The 11,605-nt window shown below is 26.6% G+C and overlaps 1 long non-coding RNA gene across 3 annotated transcripts; it reads right to left on the bottom strand.

Moving 5' to 3' along the window:
* Nucleotides 1-5,700: 5,700 nt before the first annotated feature.
* Nucleotides 5,701-9,167, bottom strand: LOC136075490 (uncharacterized). Of its 3 annotated transcripts, XR_010635981.1 has the most exons (6): nt 9,041-9,152; nt 8,268-8,325; nt 7,249-7,347; nt 6,442-6,600; nt 6,074-6,136; nt 5,701-5,988 (listed from the first exon to the last, which is right to left on the bottom strand). It is a non-coding gene; the product is annotated as an uncharacterized LOC136075490 (long non-coding RNA). The 3 variants fall into 3 exon arrangements; XR_010635980.1 differs by lacking the exon at nt 8,268-8,325 and having other exon boundaries at nt 9,041-9,167; XR_010635979.1 differs by lacking the exons at nt 8,268-8,325; nt 9,041-9,152 and adding an exon at nt 8,053-8,238.
* Between the last annotated feature and the right edge of the window lie 2,438 nt (nt 9,168-11,605).

Raw genomic sequence — 11,605 nt, 5'->3', positions numbered from 1 at the left:
AAAAAACTTATAAGTCAAAGTTTTAATGTAGGCAAATCTCTAAATGGAATGTGTACAATTATAAATGAAGTACTTACATTTTTCCAGTCATCGACGGTCAAATGCCGATGACTTTTAGCCCAAGCAAGGCGTTTTTGTTGCATTGCTAGAGTGAGCTTAGGCTTTTTAGCAGGTCGACAGCATCTAAATTCTTGTTCTTTGAGTCGGCGACGAACTGTCATTAGAGACACTGGTATTCCAGCATCTTGTATTAAAGTGGTTAGTATTCGCCTAGGCTTATTCCTTATATTCTAGGCAAATATCTCGTATTTTTCTATCGTCTCTTGGCGTTGTTAGCCGTTTTCTACCACAATGTCCTGTTCGTTGAGGAGTATAATAAGCATTTTTGTCCAGATTTTTTTTTATTCGGTTGACTGTTGCCACTGAAACCTTTGTCATTGATGCTATACACCTTTGAGAATAAGAAGTATTCTTCAATAATGCTCCAACTTCTCTTTTTTTTGAGGGTGAAACATCTTTTGCCTTTCCCATATTGAACAAAATACGTGATTCTAGTAAACCGTTATAGAAGTCAAATTATATGTAAAAATATTGATTTATCATGTTTAACTGTAAAAAATTAACACATAAATAGAACTCAATAACAAAACAATAAAAAAGTCTTTGAAAACTTTAAAAAGAGAGCAATACACAAACAGCACTTCACGCGACAACAACACAGGTATAACTGCCAAAATTGTCAAAATTCAGGAAAAACCCTATAACTTCATAATGAGATGAAATGCAATGTTGCCTAGCTCCAAGATTAAAGTAAAAGGTACATACATACTATTTGTAAAATAAAAAAAATTATTTTGTTAAAAAGTTTTGTTAATTTTGAACTTTATTCAGAAAGTTTTTAAAATTTGGTCGTGTTTCTAATAATATGAGCACCCACTGTATATATATACATATGTATATATATATACGTATAGAAAAATAAAAATATTTACAAACTTTTTACGTTAAATTGTTACAGTAAAATTGTATTAAAATGTAGGATAACATTTATACAAACATATATTTTTACTTTTTCTTAAAAATACCACGTTTATTGCTAACGCAATGTTTGAAATATATAATAACGTATATTAAAAAATAAGAGTTTTTATAAGAAGCTAACAGTGAACAAGTTTAGAAAACATCAGTAAGTAAATTTTTTTACTCTAAATTACTCTTTTTAATAGTTTTTTAAAGCCATTCAAGTTTTCAAGGTAAATAATATTTTGATTAAGTAATAGAAACTTTTTCTAGATATTAAGTGCACGATAAGTTATTTTATATAATGCTCAAGCTTAGTTTTGCATGAAGGCTCTTAAAGGGTAATAATTGTGCGCAACAGTTATTTCTACTCTGGCTTTTGTTTATAAAGGTGATGAAGAATTAAAGGAGTTTTTTGCATTTCAATATTATACATAAGACTTAGAACATTATAAATATTTAGTTCAAACAATGTTAGTAAAGACATCTGTTCAAACAGAGGCTTTATGTGTTCTTTTTTATTTTTAAAATTAATTACTCGTATAGCATGCTTCTGTTTACGATAGAGAGGTTCTAGTTTGTTTTTGTAGTTACTACCCCACGCTGTGTTACCGTAATTTAAAGAACTTTGAACAAAGCTATAGTAGATTTGTTTGTGTAACGGCTTTTTCAATAAATAGCGTGATCGGTATTTTATCCTGATACTTTTAGATATTTTCCTAGCTCAATAGGCGATATGTTTCTTTCAATTTAGATTTTCGTCAAAAAAAGCACCTAAAGATTAAGTAACATTATTCCTACTTGCTTCTCTATTTTCAAAAATAATTTTGAAAGAGAACATTCAACTTCTTTTTTTTTATAAGAAGGATGAATATAAGAAGGATGAATATAAGAAGGATGAATATAAGAAGGATGAATATAAGAAGGATGAATATAAGAAGGATGAATATAAGAAGGATGAATATAAGAAGGATGAATATAAGAAGGATGAATATAAGAAGGATGAATATAAGAAGGATGAATATAAGAAGGATGAATATAAGAAGGATGAATATAAGAAGGATGAATATAAGAAGGATGAAGGATGAATAAAGAAAACTTCGTTTTACTAGAGTAAATATATGGTTTATTTGCCCTAAACCATCTATAAATTTTTTCTAATTCTTGCTTCATTTCTACGCACAAATCGTTAATAATTTTCCCGGAGAAAAAAAAAGTTGCTATCATCAGCAAATATTATAGTTGAAATTCTTTTTGATGCCCGATAGAGATCGTTAACATAGATTAAAAAAGCAAAGGCCGAAGTATTATAAGGATTAGAGAGTTTATTATCTCCATAGATTATAGATTGCACACTTTTATCTAAGTGGCTTTCTATCCATTTGTTTGTTCTATTCTATATGCCATACATGTTAGGCTTTAATAAAAATATTTTGTGGTCGACTGTTTCAAAAGCTTTAGAGAGATTTTTGAATACACCTATTATAACTTCTCCGTTTATAAAAGAGTTTTTATTTCATAAACTAGATGAAGGATTGCATGTTCTAATGATGTATTTTTTTGAAATCCGAATTGCTTAGAGTAAATAAAATTGTTTTCTTTAAAAAAGTATATATTCTATTGTGCATAATTCTCTCAAGCATCTTAGTGAATGAAGAAATTATTATTATTGGTCTGTAATCGCCTATTTCACTTGTATCTCCTGATTTAAAAATAGGCTTTACTTTCGCAGTTTTCAGTTTATCAGTTAAGTTACCTTCCTTCAAGGAGTGGGTAAATATTTTAAATAAAGGAAATTTAAGCTCGTTTTGGCAGTTAATTAAAATGTTGCTATTAAGTCGTCGATTACGGTTGCTTTGTCTCCTTTTAGGCTTTTAAAAGCAATGTCAAATTCTAACTCGGTGAGTTTTTCGTTACTCAATTCATTTTTATTACGATCTTAATATTTATCAAAATATTTTTTATGCTAGGAACTTAGGATGCAAGTTTAGATCTTATATTAACAAAGAAGTTGTTAAACTCATTTGCAATGACGTTTTCATCATCAATTGTTTTGCGGTTGTTTTTTATAGTTTTAGGAAAGCAAGGTTTGTTAATTTGGGTTTACCAAAAATTTCAATTAATAATTGCTATGTTTTCCTAAAATCTGTTTGACTTTATTAAGTAGTTTATTATAATAACTAGCTTTAGCGGTTTTATAATTTTCTCAAATAGACATGCATAGTTCTTGTATTCCGATTTTGACTTATCACCTTTTTTTTAATGTCCTTTATATATAATCGTTTTTTAAATGGTTTTTGAAGAACTTTACCCAATCAACGCGAATTTATGTCTTTAAATTTAATTGTTTTTACTACTACGGAGAAGTGTTTATTATAAAGAAAGAAAAAAATTTCTATAAACGTATTATACATTAAGTTCGTATCATATAAGGATTCTAAATTTGACCAGTTAATTATGGCTAACTCACTTTTAAAGTTAACCAAACTATCCTAATAAAAATGCCGCCTTGTGACTTTTTTTTTAATTAATATAATTTTATTTGAGGTATTTATTGAGTAAAATATTGGAGAGTGATCCGATATAGATGTTTTAATTACTCCTATAATTAAGGAGATTTTGTTTTACTTTAGTCCAATCATTAAAATGACCCCCTTGATAGCAGTTGGTGAAAATGAGTTGATGATAATGTTCCATAATTCTGAATTTACCTTTATGTTTTAAGATTAGAATAAAGGTTTATACTAATATCAAATTAATAAAAAATTTTTTGGTTTTTAAAATTTCATAAATTTAAAAGGTGAAACAACTTGAAACTGAACGTACAATTAAGTTTTAAAATATGTCCAAAATATTTTGTTCAAATACTTCCTCGTTGTCGAAGAAGTATTTGAACTTCGTGTCACTTGTTCCTAAAATATGATGGATAAATTCCATATATATCTTGTTGGAATTAAAACAAGTTAAATAACAATCTTTATAATATTAGAAGTATCTAAGAATATTATCAAAAGAAAAAATACATTTTTTTAAGGCGAGCTCGAAAAGGTAAAAAGAGGTTGGTAGGTTGAAGTTCCGCAAAACATTAGTATTCCATAGATGGGGTCCACGATAAGCAATGTATAACTAAATAATTTTTGCGTAAAAAAATGACTTATCTAAAAGGTACATGTTTCTCATACTGTATTTGCTGTTAAGTTTACCTTTAAAAGTATTTCGAAAGTGGTAGAGAATAGATTACTTTTCCATAAATATATAATACGTGTTGCTTATAGGTGATATATTTATTGAGATGAACACCTGAGATTTTTGCAACAAAATTATTTTTTTTTTTAATTTCTTCTATATATAATAGTAACAAGTTGTTTGGTAATAGTCGATTTTTTGCATGCAATAGGAATGGAGTCCATATAGTTTCATTAATATTTAAAGTTAGCTTAATACATTTAAACCAGTTTGATATATGTTTTAATACTTTATTCAAATAGCGAAAGAGTTCATAGTATAAAGTATAATAATCTACTTTGTGAAAAGCTTTTGATAGGTCAATGAAGATACCGAACAAGTGCCGCGAATTTTTAAAAGATTTCGAAATTTCATGCGCAACATGGGTTATTTCGTGCTTTATTGAGAAACTTTTTTTAATGCTAAATCCTTTGTTATACAGTCAGCTAATTTGTTGAGATGTTTGTATACTCTAATAAATTTATTCTTTCAAATATTTTTAAATATACCGTAAGGAAAGAGATAGCACTGTAGTTGCTAATATTTGATCTGTCTCTCTCTTTAGAGATGGGAGTAATATTAATAAATTATGATGGCTCGGAAATATTCCTTCATCAATACAAACTTTACAAACTTTAAAGAAAACATGATTTAGTATAACGAAACAGTCTATACTTACATTTTTATTGTTTTCATCTTTTCCTATTGTTTTCTTGATTGTCGAAGAATTCAAAGCTACTTCATATTCCTCTATTGGTAATTCTGAGGTTAACTTATTAAAGAAAATTAGTTACTCATTGTTACGAGAGAATCTTTAAAAAGCCCCGTCGTGTTTGGAATCTTATTTGATTAGGAAGGACCTGTAAAAAAAAACAATCAAAGAATCTTATTCGATTAGAAAGGACCTGATAAAATCATAGGATATATCTGTTATGGGTGTAAAAGGCATTATTCATCTGTAATAACTGCGGTTCTGTTGTATCATGTCCGGAGGATCCACAACTGCTTTGCGGAGACATCATTTGCATCATGAAACTACTATCACTTGCCCTTCCACTGGAAAATCAAGCAGAAACTCAAATCCACCCAGTAGGCACAGCGACGTGACAAAAACGTGAATTTCACGTTATTTAGGCACGTGACAATTAGGTGACTTTTTGGTCCCCATGAAATGACCAATTCACGTGATTTATGGACGTGTTTTTCACGTTACTTTTGGCACGTGATATTTAGGTGACTTTTTGGTCCCCATGAAATGACCAATTCACGTGATTTATGGACGCGTTTTTCACGTTACTTTTGGCACGTGATATTTAGGTGACTTTTTGGTCCCCATAAACTGTCCAAAAGACGTGCTTTTTACGTTAATTTTGGCACGTAATATTTAAGCAATAATTATGCTTTATAATTACAATTATAAGTGTTTGGATTCGTGTAAAGAAAAAAAACTCATCGTCGAGGAAATATTTAATACGTATAAATACATGGTTTTATTAGTCAGTATATTAGTTCTTGACATAAAAATTTTTAATTTGTAATAAAAGCTGCACTTTTGTTTAAATATCCTCCTTATATCCAAAGTAATAAGTACGAAGTCGTAGATCTGCAACTTACGAAGAGCACGCTTCAAACTTATATACCTATTCTCCCATAAAAGCACGCTTCAAACATAATCTAACAAATCAGTCGATATTTTCTTCTATAAGAGCACGCATCAAACTTTATCTAATGAATCAGATTTAGCTGAAAAGAAACGAATAAAATCTTAAATAATAATATGATTATTTAATAATTATCTTAAATCACAAACTTTTAAAACAAATCTTACTTTGAGAGTTGCCAACTACTTTTGGCAACAAGATTTTCTAGGGTGTTATTTGTTTTCTTTTATCTAAATTATTAAATAATTTTAAGAAAACAATACTACATACAATGTAAAAAAATAAAAGTTATTTGCCTTCTAATTTTATACTCTGATTGCTAAAAAAGTAAATAAGCATTTAATAAAAAAAGATGTAACAAAAAAGTCGACAGATGATTAAAAAAAAAGAAGTACATAATAAAAAATACAAGTTTAAAAAAATATTTTTTATCTATATATATCTATATCTAATATCTATCTATAGATTTATCTATATCTATATCTATATAAAGTTAATAACTGATGGTCGTGATTAGAAAAAGACCTGTTCTCACCTTATGTGATAACATCTGTGTACTATGTGATAACATGATAACTTGTTTTCTTTGTTTTCCATTTTCTTATATTTGCATCTGTTTCTGCATTAACTTGTTCATACATTAACTCACTAGATGCAAAGGTGACAGCCCACAAAGTTGCTTTAAATGAGTAATCTACAAAGTTTTGAACAGCATTAAATGTCATTTTAGAATGCACACAAAATTTAAAACAATTTATAAAAATGTAATAGTTATCACATAACCACAAAGCATTATAGTGGGGATTTTATATCATGATTTTCCTTATCCATGGTCAGATTTTCACCTTGAGGCTCCTTTTGCTGTGGAAACATTCACCACGGCTAAGGAGCCTCATCTACCCCTAATTATATACAATATATTAAGTATAAAACTAAAAATATGTATAATAAAGTATTGTCAAATTAGGTCACCAATAAATACAGAGTGCTGAAAATTCAACTCAGAATCAAGTTGCATTCTCCAACAAGATATGAATTAAATCAAATTCTTACTACAGAGTGTGATCACAAAAGATGACAAAGAGAGGGAAAAGTGAAATTTCTCAAACTTTAAAAGTTAAAAGGTTATTGGGTCTTACTACAGAATGATATTCCTAGGCAATAACATAACAATACCATTGGGTCTTCCTAGTTAATATTATTTTATGCAGAACTTATCATTTGTCATATAGCTTAATAAATTTAATATTAAATAAGTTATAACTTATTTATTATCAAATTAATTACATTGACAAATTTGACAGTCTAAAATAGTATACAATATGGTAGAAAAAAAGTATACCTTGTAGTAGGGTTTGATCTTTTGCGTGTTGCAATATGAGAATTATCTGCCATAACGTTACACAATTTTGAACTAAGCTTTATAATATATTTATTAAACCTAAATTGATAAAACTTGGTTATAAGATAATATGTTTGGATAAAATATTATATATGTGACATTTTATTTTTGTCAAAAATGCATTGCGACGTTATAAGATATCTTACGCCCTACTTTTTAAATTAATAATTATAAAATTACAATGCAAAATAATTACATTATTATAAAAGTAAAATAAAAAGTAATTACAATAATGAATATATAAACTACATATTTCATGTAATCATTATATCTAAAATATCCGGAAAAAATTCAGAATATTTCCCCCCTCATTTTTCCCTTAATTTTGCATTCATTGCATTAATTTTCATACAAAAATTAAGAAAAGTTTTTAAAAAATTGAGAAAAGACTTGGCTGTCTTTTCTCAATTTTTTAAAAACTTTTCTTAATTTTTGTATGAATGATGACTAAAATAACATAAGAACAAATAGATGTATAATATATACTTGTTATATGTTGTAATAAAAGTTGTATGTATGGAAAACTTTTTCGGATATTTGGAAAAAGATAAATTTCAGAAAAATATCTGGTATTCTGGGATCCTGAATAAGGTCATCCCTGAAACTAAATTATAAAAAAATAGTAAATAAAGAATATCTTTCCAAGTTTCTAATTACAGGTTTTTATTATGAATAAAAAAAGTTCCAAAATACACAATACTTTGGCAACGTAACATTCACGTTTTAATCAAGTAAAATTGTCACCTGGACAAGGTCACCTAAAATATACATGATTGAAACATGAAGAAGGAAACGGGGTAAGAGCAGGCATCAAACTTTATCTAATAAATAAGTCGATATTTTCTCCAATAATAGCTCACAACACCAAATTTAGCTCAAAAGAAACAAATAAAAACTTAAATAATAATATGAATATTAAATAATCATCTTAAATCACAAACTTTTAACACAAATCTTACATGGTGAGTCACCAACTGTTTTGGCAACAAGATTTTCTGGTGTTGCAATTTCTTTGATCTAAATCATTAAACAATTTTTGAAAAAGCAATGCTATACTTGAGAGAAACTTGCTTTACATATTGGAAGGTCGTCAACATTGAAAGATAAGTAAAATACAGTTTTAAATACAATAGCATCATAATTATCTTTTTGTGGGGAAAACATCGAACAAATCCGCATTAATAACCTGTTTTATATTGTACATAATAACAATAGTAATAAAAGTCATATAATATATATAGTAATAATTTCGCATAACTCGAATATATATATATTAACCATATAATATTTAAATAATATAAAAAAAGGAAATAAGTATTAACATTTTTTAACAAGTAAAGCACGAGATCAAGATGTCATATATTATAAAAAGATTAAGTATTTAATAATAATATATACATATATCAATAATAAATAATATAACACATTTATTTATTGATATTATCTTGGGTAAATTCTTTAACCTTGTTGATAAAAACCAAATAAAGAAAATCTATTTTGGGTTTTTATCTAAACGACTCTTGAGTAATAATGTATGCAGAAGTTCTAGAGACATTATTATTGCTCAAGAATCAAGAATAAATTCTGCTAGAACTTATAATTTGTCCATGTAGCTTACTTAATTTGATATTAAATTCGTTATAACATAACTTATTTCGTACTAAATTAAGTAAGCAAAATGGACAAATCGCCAGTCTTAAATATTATATCATAAAGTAGAAAAAAAGCATACCTTGTATTTGAGTTTAATCTTATTTGTGTGGCAAATAGGGACGGCAAATAGGGTACTAATTTATTTAACTTAATTTGATATAATTTAAATATTAGATATTACAACTTAAAATATATTGTTCTTTTTAGTTCTGTTTTAAATGCATTGCGTTAAAAGATATTATATAGACCAATTTTTTTTTTTTAATTGAGATAATACTACAATAAAAAATAATTATATTATCATAGAAGTAAATAATTATAACTATTATAATGAATACAAAAACTATACTATAAAAAAATAATTAATATAATAAAAAATATTATTTTACATTTCTTATGCCAGTTTTTTTGAGAATAAAAAAAGTTCCGAAAGACGAGATATTTTGGCACGTAACTTTCACGTGACTTTCACGTAAAATAGTAACCTGGACGAAGTCACCTAAAATACACGTGATTGAAACGTGAATAAAACGTTGCGTGCCTACTGGGCATTACTGTAAAAAAAAATTAAAACCATGGACAGTTATTAAATAAAAACCAAATCGTAAAGTAATAGTAGCTGATCTAGCCTCAAACAACGTTTGGATTATTACGATAACTAACAACATAATTGTTTTGCAATTCTACAAAGAGGATATTTTCTTCCTAAATGTCCAACAAATGCGATGAGTTTACTCCATTAAGATTTTTCTGATTAAAAGGTATTTGTTCAAGTGCCTAAAGGCGCTATAGGTCGTTCGATTAAAAAACGCTTTAAATTTTGCTAGAAAACTTGCATTTAGGTTTTTTAGATTTACTTCTAATAATGAGAAACCATTACTAGCTGAAGCACCAAATTCAAATTGCTTTTAGTTAGACTCTTTTTTGTTCCAAAATACGGGCCTAAAAAATTTAGAATGCTATGTTCTATACTAACCCCATCTCTACTGATGGCAAAAGCGTTTTTTAATTTACGCTAGTTTCTGCACAAAACTCAGATCACGGTTATCTGGTTAGTTGTTTAAATCTTCAGTTTCTTTAAAACTCTTTTACAATAAAAATAAGTCATTGCAATATCTATTTCGAAATATAAAGATAATGTTTGAACACTTTGCTTGAATAACTTTTTTAATAAAAAACACAAGATAAAAATACATACGTTTTATTATTTAACAAGAAAACCCGAAAGCCAGGTTTAACCTGGCTTTCGGGTTTTTTTTAAGTGAGTTTTTTTTATTAAATCCGAAACGGCGTTCTCTTATTCATGCAATTTTTTAGAAACGATATGGTTATGATTGCCAATCACTGGTTTTGGATCGTATACGTAAAATAGATTTACTATTTTGTGTAGTCACAAAGTGAAATAGTACAAAAATAAATTAAAACCAATGGAAAAACCAAAAATTTATTTTAGAGGGATAACGGGACAAGACTAACATTTTTGGCTAAAGCTTAAAAGTGATTGTTTATACATTACCGATCACCAAAAAACAGCTGTTAAAATGGACTTCTTTAAACTTTGGTTTTTCCAAAACACCAAAGTTTCCACCCTTTTCAAATAAAGGGCTGAAAATTTAAATATATTAATTAAAGGAAGTTTGATTCCATTACCCTCAACTTTAGGATAAGTGGAATGTAATCTTTAGGTTTCTTTGATCTCAGTTTGCCAGATATGTATTAACATACATAATTAAATATATATATATATATATATATATATATATATATATATATATATATATATATATATATATATATATATATATATATATATATATATCTATATATATATATATATATATATATATGTGTGTGTGTGTGTGTGTGTGTATATATATACAGGACCGTCAGCAATACAACATTTTAAAATTTTATAATATTTTAAAACGTATTTTATTTAATTTTTTTTATAAATTTCTAGAATAGTAATAAAAAATTGTGAGTTTTTACTTCAGATTTTGCTTTATTCAACTTTGTTTTCACTATAGATTATTGTTTAAATAAAACGAGTTAAATAAAAACGCGTTAAATAATTTATTATACATATCTTATATAGCATTTTTAATTTAATGTAACGCTTCTTTTATAATTTATTATTTCAATAAACATTTTTTAAATCAAAACAATATTATAAATACGATATAAAATATCTAACAAAAAAAGTAATTAGGTATTTATATAAATATTGGTTTTTTATTAATATGGTATTTTACTATTTAAAAATTAAAAGTAATCTATTTATATTTTATATAGTATGTATAATATTAACAAGAAATCCCTACACAGTTTATAAAAATAAATATGAATGATTTATTATTAATGAAGATGTAGGTTTGTTTTAATAAATAGGTTTAATAATAATGTAGGTAATAATAATGTAGGTTTAATAAAATGTAGGTTTATTTTAAAAAATATTAAAATAAGTATATTCTAAAATTTTAAATTATATTCTTTAAAAAAAATCAGATTAACAAACTTCACACAAATAACAATACAGTCGCAGGTCTTCCATTCATAACACTTATTTAAAAATAATCAATAAAAACTATCATAGTAGTTAAAAGGCTAATACAAATGTTTATTTTTTTAGTTTTTTACAGGTGTT

Source organism: Hydra vulgaris, chromosome 01, assembly GCF_038396675.1.
Source record: "Hydra vulgaris chromosome 01, alternate assembly HydraT2T_AEP".
NCBI lineage: Eukaryota > Metazoa > Cnidaria > Hydrozoa > Anthoathecata > Hydridae > Hydra > Hydra vulgaris.
The sequence above is the reverse complement of the archived record's forward strand: the minus strand, read 5'-3'. Positions and strand labels throughout refer to the sequence as shown.